This window comes from Chrysochloris asiatica, unplaced genomic scaffold, assembly GCF_000296735.1.
Source record: "Chrysochloris asiatica unplaced genomic scaffold, ChrAsi1.0 scaffold00193, whole genome shotgun sequence".
Taxonomy (NCBI): domain Eukaryota; kingdom Metazoa; phylum Chordata; class Mammalia; order Afrosoricida; family Chrysochloridae; genus Chrysochloris; species Chrysochloris asiatica.
The window spans coordinates 5198615-5209587 of NW_006408711.1; positions in this window are offsets into that span (position 1 = coordinate 5198615).

Consider the following 10973-nt stretch of genomic DNA (forward strand, 5'->3'; position numbering starts at 1 on the left):
GCCAGACAGTTGTCTTCCAAATTTCTTGGCAGAGATGAGGGAGTGCCTCCTGTGCCGCCTCACTTTCCTGAAAGATTTCAAATTTTATTCCATCAATTTTTATTCAAGAACAAAGGTATCAGGACTAACGTGTGCTTAACTCCAAACAAGTTATTTTGGTTTACCTCATATGCATGTGAAAAATGAACAGTGAATAAGGAAGACCATAGAAAAATTGATGCATTTGTGTTACTGTGATAGAGAAGCATAGTGAAAATACTCTGGACTCTCACAAGATTAAAATAAACAAATCTGTGTTGGAAGAAGTACAGCAAAATGCTCCTTAGAAGTCAGGATGATGAGACTTCATCTCCCATACCTTGGACATATTATCAGGAGGGACATGTCCCTGGGGAAGGACATTACGTTATACAAAGTGGTCTATGAAAAAGAGGAAACTCTCAATGCTACGGATTGGCACAGTAGCAGCAGCCAAGGGCTCAAGTGCAAAAAAAAAAAAAAAAATTGTGATGTTGTCTTACAACCTGGAAGTGTTTCATTCTGTTGTGCAAAGAGTTGTTAGAATTGGAATTAACTCAATGGAACCTACCATTAACAATATTGAACACTGGGCATAAGGTTTTAACAGACATCTTACCAAAAAGATACAAAGAAGGCAGATAAGCACATGAAAAGAGATTCAGTATCAACACTTATTGTTGGTGTTGATGGTTGCTATCAAGCAGGTTCTGACTCACAGCAACCCTATCCATGTACAACAGGACAAAACAAAGCTCAGTCTGTGCCATTCTCACAATCATTACTATATTGAACTTACTGTTGCAGTCTCAATGTCAGTCAATCTTGTTGAATCTTCCTATTTGCATGTTTGAGAAACAGCATTTCAGAAAGTAGATCCAGAATTGAAGTGTGTCCTCTGGACCTGTGGTTTCTACAATGTGAAAATCTTAGATCCAAGGAAATATTGATACCAAGATACAGGGAGATCTCCAAGGAATATTGGGATTACAGAAGCTGAAAGGAGACAAAGAACTGTCCCCAGATCTGACAAAGAGAGAAAGCCTTCCCTTAGAACTGGAACTCTGGATTTGGGCTTCTCTCTTAACGCTGTGGGTTAATGTGCTGAATTTCAATGTTGGTTTGACTCACAAGGTCAGCAGTTCGAGCTAACCAGCCACAACTCAGAAACCCTCTACAGGGTCGCTATGTGTCACAACCAACTCGATGGTACTTAACAACAACTATTTCCTAAACTGTGAAAGAATGCATTTTTGTCTATTAAAGCTATCAACCAGACTATTCCTGTTACTATTGTTTAGTGCCATTGAATTGGTTCCAACTCATAGTGACCATGTATAGAGTTTCTGAGGAGCAATTGGTGGGTCTACCACACAAGGCTAAGAAGGTAGAACTGCCATGACCAAGGAGGTAGACGAATGTGGAACTAGGAGAATGGGGTTTCCCAAAACAAAGGAACAGAGTCGCTGTTCCAGTGGGCATGGGAGATGGAACTGATGCCAAAGGTCCAGGGACCTCTACAAATAATCCAGAGATAATGACCAGCACCCAGAGTAGGACCATTGTTTTGATGGCTTCAGATAACAAAGGCCATCAAAATATTGTCAAAACTTGAATTCTAATGTAAATTTTTCTGCTAGATTTTTGACTTTCATTTCCTCCAAATTACTTCAATTTGTAATATAAATGCCTACCTTTGCCTGTTCAAACATTGCATTTGAAAGTAAATAACTTGTATTCTAGATTCATAAATGAAGTAGAATTTTGTTCCAGGTTAGAATTTTCACTTGGAAGAATTTTGGAACATTATAATGGATTTTGTTGTTGTTGTTGTCAGGTGCCATCGAGTCGGAACCGACTCATAGCAACCCCATGCACAGCAGAACAAAACAATGTCCGATCCTGGGCCAACCTCACTGCCGCTGCCACACCTGAGTCCATAAATGATGCCACCTGGCTGATCCATCTCGCTGGGGGTCTTCCTCTTTTTCTCTGACCCTCCACCTTACCCAGCATGGAATCCTTCTCCAACGATTTTTTCCTCCGGACAATATGTCCAAAGTAGGAGAGACGAAGCTTAGCCATCCTGGCCTCCAAGGAGCACTCTGGCTGCACTTCTTCCAAAACAGATCTATTGGTTCTTTTGGCAGTCCATGGCACCCTCAGTATTCTCCTCCAACACCACAACTCAAAGGCATCAATTCTTCTACGATCCTCCTTATTCTTTTCCAGCTTTCACATCCATATGAGGCTATTGAAAACACAATGGCCTGGGTCAGGCGCACCTTAGTCCTCAAGCTGACATCTCTGCTCTTCAGTACTTAAAAAAGTTCCTGTGCAGCAGATTTGCCCAGTGCAATACGTCGTCTGATCTCTTGACTGCTGCTTCCACGAGTGTTGATAGTTGATCCAAGAAGAATGAAGTCCTTGACAACTTCAATCTTTTCTCCATTGATAAGAATGTTGTTTATTGGTCCAGTGGTAAGGATTTTTGTTTTCTTGACATTGAGATGTAATCCATATCGAAGGCTGTGCTCTTTAATCTTCATAAGTAAATGTTTCAAGTCCTCTTCACTTTCATCAATCAAGGTTGTATCATCTTCATATCTCAGGTTGTTAATGAGTCTTCCTCCAATCCTGATGCCACGTTTTTCTTCATAGAACCCAGCTTCTCGTATTATTTCCTTAGCATACAGGTTGAATAAGTATGGTGAAAGAACACAACCTTGTTGCACACCATTCCCAATTTTAAAACATTGAGTGTTCCCATGTTCTGTTTGATTTAGTGTCTTTTTAGTTGTACACATATTAGTTGTATCATGTTGGATGCAAATATAAATTCACAATTGTCTTTATTTAGACATTATTGCGATCAAAGGAGATATACACAGATGCCAAGTGACAAGGGGTAGACTGTGATAGTTAAGGCTCTGTGTTAAGTTTGTTTTGTGCTAGGATTCTTATTTTTTAGCAGTTTAGCTATAATAGTCTCCCATGAGATTACTGAAGAATATCAAAGAGCACAGCTTTCGGTATGGATTACATCTCAACATAAAGAAAACAAAAACACACACCACTGGACCAATAAACAACATTCTTATCAACGGAGACATGGTTGAAGTTGTCAAGGACTTCATTCTTCTTGGATCACCTATCAACACTCATGGAAGCAGCAGTCAAGAAATCAAACGATGTATTGCATTAGGCTAGTCTGCTGCACAAGACCTTTTAAAAGTGTTGAAGAGCAGAGATGTCAGCTTGAGGACTAAGGTGCACCTGACTCAAGCCATGGTATTTTCAGTAACCTCATATGCATGTGAAAGCTGGACAGTGAATAAGGAAGAATTAATGCTTTTGAGTTATGGTGTTGTAGGAAAATATTGAAAGTGCCATGGGCTGCCAAAAGAACGAGCAGATCTGTGTTGGAAGAAGTGCAACCAGAGTGCTCCTTGGAGGCCAGGATGGCCAAACTTCGTCTCTCATGCTTTGGATATATTGTTAGGAGGGACCAGTCACTGGAGAAGGATATCATGTTTGGTAAGGTGGCAAGTCAGAGAAAAAGAGGAAAACCCTCAGCAAAATGGATTGGCAAAGTAGCAACATCAGTAGGCTCAAGCGTGGCAACAATAGGGAGGTTGGCCCAGGATTGGGTAATGTTTCATTCTGCTGTGCATAGGGTCGCTATGAGTCAGTACCGATTTGATGGCACCTAACAACAACAACAACTCACCATCCCTACTCAGCTTCTCCTCCCAGCAAGCTCTTAATCGAATTCTCTAATCTTTCCTCTGAAGTTCAGTGTTCCAGCATTATCATCTGTATCTGTATCCTTTGTTCTCTCATTTGTTTTAGCAGAGCATCCATGTAGTACACCTGCCTGGTCATCCATCTTGCTAGAAACCCTTGAGACTATAAATATTTGTCAGAGCAGACAGCCTAATCTTTATCTCAGGAAATGGCTGATGGGTTTGAACCACTGACCTTGCTGTGATCAGTACAATGCTTACTCCACAGTGCCACCAAGGCTTTAGAATTATAACCCTATGCCACTATGCATGGGTCATATGATAACTACAAAGGAGGCCTGGTGGGTAGTGGGTTAAGCATTGGTTTCCTAACCACAAGGCCACTGTTTCAAACCTACCAGCCTCTCTGAGGAAGGAAGATAAGGCTGTCTGCTGCCATAAAGATTTATAGTCTCAGAAAGTCTATGATGCAGTTCTAATGTACCGTATAGGATCACTATGAGTTGGAAATGACTTAATGGCAGTGGGGTTTTGTTATGTTACTTTTAAAGTAGTTAAAATAAGAGTGGCCAAGTGCTGATAAGGATATAGAACAACTGACATTTCCATATATTGTTGGAAGGAATACAATGCAAAATGGAATAGTACTTTGTAAAGAAATTTCACAGAAGGTCTTATAAAATTAAGCACATACTCTCAGTAAATTTTACTACAGCTTTAGCTAATGATGCCACCTAGTGTATGTATGGAAAGAAATGCCTAGATGTATATAATCTAAATTTGTATTTGAAGACTTGCTGCATATCAATTTGTAATCCTGTTGTTGTTTTTTAAAATTAGACATGCTTAATATTTTATTTTGAACATTTTTCTTCATAGTAGTTTATGAGCTTAAAGTTAGAAAATTCCAAAAAGTAATCACATATATAAATAAAGCAAAATGTTACCTCAAAGCCGATGGGATTGGGAAGGGTGGTGCTGTATAACTTCAGGTAAATTCCAGACACTGAATAAATAAAAATGTTGTTTTCTCCTAGGTAAAATGACAAATTGGATAGATGACACCAGTGTTTTAAAATTAGAACTTGTTTTTCATTTTGTATGTTAGTACCACTTGCATGGAGTCCTGGTGTGGTACTGTAGAAGAAGCATTGGACTGCTAACCTCAAAGTTGGTGGTTCAAGCCTACCAAATACTCTTTGGAAAGCCTATAGAAGCTTGCTATGTGTAGGAACCAATTCAATGGCACTTAACAACAACAACAGTACTTGCATGTACAATTAATATATTTAGAGATAATTATGTATTTAAAAAATGTATACCTTTACCCTTCAAAACTAAATTCAGCATTTAATATATGCCATACATAATGGAATTTTCACATGAATTTTTCCAAGTTTCCTCTTACTAGGCTCAGCAGATGGCAATATGAATAAAGCATAGCATAAGGTGATATGAATAAAGGCTTCTAGATGTTTATACATATTCTATGACTAAGAGTAATAGCATATACAAGTAAATATAACACATTAAATAAAAGCACAGAAGGGGAAATATCATTCTATAAACAGTGGTGTAGGTATATATATAAATGATAACAGTTAATTTACAGATAAAATGTTATTTATTTACATGAAATTTTAACCTGACCTTGGAAATTTGAAATTACAGAGAAGTCTGTATTAATTTAGGCCAGGATAAAGTTTTCTTTTACATATTACAAGAAAATCTTAAATTGTTTCTAGAATCCATTTGTTCCAACTAACAAACGAGAATTTACTTTGATATCACCATTTACTCTAGCATGTGAAACACTGTTTAGTGTGTCTCTTGGTTTACTATAAGAAGCTAAATACAATTTGAAGGTACCAATGTAGTATGCTTGTTTTTATATATTTAAATTCTAAAATAAGACTTTAAGTTATTCTAGACTAGTAATTTTTTTCATTAGACACTTACGACTGAAGTCCAGGAGAGTTATGATGTGACATCAAGAACATCATCCTTGAAGACATCAAAAGGAAAGAAAAAGACAGGAAAGAAAGAAAAGGTCAAAATTGATGTCAGAAGGTAAAAAGACTCTGAAACTTGCTGTTGAATGTAGAGAAGATACAGGGACTAGAGGAAAAAAATGGAGTAAAGGAGCTGAAAAGAAAATTTCAAAGGGCAGCTTAAAAAGACAAAGTAAAGTATTATAACGAAGTGTACAAAGACCTAGCGTTAGAAAACCAAAAGAGAAGAACGTGCTCTGCATTTCTCAAGCTGAAAGAACTGAAGGAAAAAGAGTTAATCCTCAGCTTGTAATACTGAAGGATTCCATGGGAGTATTAATGAATGGTGCAGAAAGCATCTAAAGAAGATAAAAGGGATACAAAGTCATTGTACCAAAAAGAACTGGTCAATGCTCAATCATTTCCACGGTAGCATATGATCAAGAACCAATGATATTGAAGGAAGAAATCCAAGTTGCACTGAAGGCATTAATGTAAAACACGGTTTCAGGAATTGGTGGAATACAAATTGAAATCTTTCAACAAAGTGATGCAGCATTGGATGTGCTCACTAGTCTATGTCAAGAAATTTGGAAGACATCTACCTGGCCAACCAATTAGAAGAGACCCACATTTGGACCCACCCCAAAAGGTGATCCAATGGAATATGGAAACCATTGAACAATATCTTTAAAATCATCTACAAATAAAATTTTGTTGAAGATACTCCAAAAATGTTTGCATCAGTACATAAACAGGGAGCTGTCAGAAATTCAGGCCAGATTCAGAAGAGGATATGGAACAAGGGATATCAATACGGATATCAGATGGATCTTTGCAGAAAGCAGAGACTACCAAAAGTAAAAATAAGTTTACTTTTGCTTTATTGACTATATAAAGACATTTGACTGTGTGGATCATAAGAAAATATAAATAACATCATGAAGAATGGGTATTTCTGGACACACTTAATTGTGCTAATGAGGAACATGTTTATAGACCAAGAGGCATTTTTTTTCAACAGAACAGGGGAATCTGAATGGTTTTAAATCAGGAAATGTGTGTGCCATGATTGTATGCTTTTACCATACTTGTTCAATTTGTATGTTGAGTAAATAATCCAAGAAACTGTATGATATGAAAAAGAATGTGCATCAGTATTGGAGGGAGACTCATTAACAACCTGCAATATGCAAATGTACAATCTTGTTTGTTTAAAGAGAAAAAATACTTAAAATTCCTACTGATGAAGATTAGACTACAGCCTGCAATATGGACTCCACCTTAATGTAAAGAAAATAAAAATGTTCACAACCTGACCAATAAATAACATGAAAATAAATAGAGCAAAGATTGAAGTTGCCAAATACTGCATTTTGCTTGGATCCACAATCAATGTTCATGGAAGCAGCAGCCAAGAAATCAAATGGCAAATTGCATTGGGTCTAATTGCTCCAAATAACCTCTTTGAAATGTTAAAGACCAAAGATATCACTTTGAGGACTAATTGTGCCTGACCCAAACCATGATATTTTCAATTGTCTCACATGCATGTGAACATTCGACAATAAATAAGGAAGACTATAAAAGACAATGTATTGGAATTATGGTGTTGGAGAAGAATATTGAAAGTACTATAAACTGCGAGAAGAACAGACAAAGAACAAGAAAAGCCGGGATACTCCTTACAAGTCTTTAGACTTATTGTCAGGAGGTACCAGTCCCTGAAGAAGAACATCATGTTTAGAAAAATGGAGGGTTGGCTAAAAATAGGAAGACCCCCAACATCATGGATAGATAGTATCAACAACACAACAGCAATTATGATGATGGGTCAGGACCAGGCACTATTTTGTTATATTGTGCATAGAGTTGCTATGAGTCATAACTGACTAGTTGACACTTAACAATAACAGCAAAACCAATAATGTTGAAAACAGTAAATACAGGAAATTTAAATGTGTTTCTCTGATTAATTTAATGAATCCACATGTATTTACTGAGCAAGTGACATATTCTTAAATAGACAGCTACACGTAAGAAATAAACTTTTGACAAGTTGAAAATATCAAGGAGTTTTGTTCATTTGGGACTATATCATTACTTTTATATCCTATTTTTGCTATGAAAAGTACATTAAAGAGAATATCTGTTTTTGAAAATCAATATATTATATATTTTGCAATAGAAAAAGAATTCAAAGTAAATTAAACATGGTCCAAGTGGAATATGACTCAAAATTCTCTCATACAAAATTTGGACTTCAGAGAGATTATCATTACTGTATATCTCTAAATAAAAAACATTTTGGTTCTGGGCCTGTGGTTATCAGTAGCCAGTTATCTCACAGTTTTTCTAAAACCTCCTATAATCAGCAACTGTTTTTATTCCCAATTTAGAATGGTCATCCCAAATGGTTGAAAAGCTTCATGTTTCCTAGCAGCATGGGTCCCTGAAGAGCAGTACTGGCCAAGATTATGATGTCATTCCCACTGCTGAGTATTTCAGAGCGAAACAATTTCTCATCTGTTTAAGCTATTTAATACATTGCCAATGTTAAATTTGGTAGAATTACATGAAATATATAAAACCACATTAACTGGTTATTAATTTATAGAATGCTTCTTTTATATGATATTGTGTGATGAAATAGTATTGACTCATAGAATCCCTATAGAGGGTTTCTGATAGTGACTAGTGAGTTTGAACTGCTGACCTTTATGCTGTTGTTGTTGTTTTTAAGTACCACTGAGTTGGGTCTGATTCTTAGCAACACTGTACGGGGTTTCTTCTAAGGGGCAGCTGGTGGGTTTGAACTACTGACCTTGTGATTCGCAGTCTATTGCTGATCCTACAGTGCCATACCATGAGTCTGACCTTTAGATAGTATCTCAATTTATATAATGAATACCTCAGTGCAGTTTTGATTCAACTCTTATTTTAAAGCAGCCAAATAAAAAGATGAAATTCTAACCTTTCTGGAGAGTAATAGAAGAAAGTTTATATAGCTATTAAGATTGGTTAACTATAAATTACGGAAGATTTTAGCTACACATCTTTATTGTATATAATAATTTATGCTCATTTTTTAGTAAAAAATTCTCTATAAAAACACAAAATGACATCTAATGAACTTTAGATAACTTCTAGTGTGGCCCTGTAGGATCAGCACTGGACTGTATATCACAAGTTCAAACTCACCTTCTATTCCTCAGAAACCCTATACAGGCTTGCTATGAGTTGGAACTGATTTGACAGTAATTAACAACAAAATGAGCTTTAGATGGAACTCTGGTAGCATAGTGGATTATAAACTGGACTACTAACTGTAAGGTCCGCAGTTGGAATTTACCAGTCACTCTGTGGGAGAAAGATGAGACTTTCTGCTCCCATGAAGATTTTCATCCTCAGAAATGCTCAGGTTTGCTATGAATCAGAACCAGCTTGGTAACACACTACCACCACCACCAATGAGCTTTATAGCAGTATTTACTGTGGGGTTGCATTGGCACTCTCTGCTCTTTGAAATTGTGCTTTTGCCAGAAATATATCCAAATAGGATATATTCCTATATATTCTAAAGAAGAAGAATTTGTAGCATAGTGAATTGATGTTTTATAGTTTTGTTCCCTCAGAAGCAATCAAAGCACATTTCATGAAAATACATTACAACATTCTGGTAGTGTAAGAGGCAAAGTTGCTCTCAACAACTTAACAATGAAGAAACTGATGTTATGTTGAAGTTAAGCAGTTTAAAGGAAGTCATTTTACCATATATGTATTGGAAAGCATGTGAAACCAACTGTTCACTATAGGTTAGTAAATAAACACACACACACACACACAAACCTGTGATTAGCTTTCTACTGGGTACTCTCTTACTGTCAACAATTGTTAATATGAAAAAAAGCTTTAATCTGTAGGAAGTATTGTGGGATTGGGAGAGAGATAGATGGCAACCATGCTTATAAGCAGAATATTTGATATGAAAAAAAGTAAAATTGTTTATTATACTAGTAAGTAAGCACAATTAAATCCATGTATACCTTGATTATTTAGTAATCTGACACTGACACTTGTGGTTACTTCTCACAATATATCCCTGAAAATCTGTTTTGTTTTCTCAGTTTCTATTTGAATTCCACAAATCAATGTGCAGTGCAGATGATGCTGTTGAAGAGGTTGTTTTCTGTACCAGTTTTATAGTACAGTATTCTTGAGGCTAATCAGCATTCTTCTAAAATTTACTACTTACATTACTCTAGCTAAACATGTCTTTCTTATATTTGTGAGCATTTGAGTGCCCAAACTATCATATGGCTTTTTCTCCCAGTGACAGAGGAAATGTGTCATGCTAGATGAGATGAGTTGGATAATATTACCCAAAGAAAAATTCTTAATTGCACAGATAGATGCAGTATTCTAAAAACAAATAAAGAAGCCCGTGGATTTTTTGTAGTTGAAGACCTAAATTCCAAATCAGATAGACAGAAAGTTCTCTGCATTGACTGAAGAAAATGGCTCACCTTACATGATCCAGTTACAGCTCTCCAGAAGAGGGTGCTGTTTTAAAGATAGAAAATAAACTAAAATCAACTCAGGAATTCCAGCTCATAGTAACCATTTAGAGCAGAGTAGAACTAACTGCTCCCTAGTATTTTAAGAGACCCTAAATTGTGGCAACTGATTTAAATTTCAAAATCTGTCCCAAGACCAGAACAAAATAAATTCCCTATCATTTCATGACTAAGACTTTCTTGAAGGAAATAGATACTGAAAAGTAATGCCAAACTGTAGATTATACTTCAATAGTTTACTTCTGGCTTATTAAATACATTGTGAAATTATAGATTTTAAGATTTCTTTTCATTCATACCAATCCTTTGCTTTTATTACCATTGTTGTTGTCAGGTGCCATCGAGTCGGAACCAACTCATAGCGACCCCATGCACAGCAAAATGAAACAATGTCTGATCCTGGGCCAACCTCGTTACCGCTGCCACACTTGAAGCCATCAATGATGCCACCTGGCCGATCCATCTCGTTGAGGGTCTTCCTCTTTTTCTCTGACCCTCCATCTTACCCAGCATGACATCCTTCTCCAGCGACTGTTCCCTCCTGACAATATGTCCAAAGTACGAGAGATGAAGTTTAGCCATCTTGGCCTCCAAGGAGCACTCTGGCTACACTTCTTCCAAAATAGATCTATTGGTTCTTT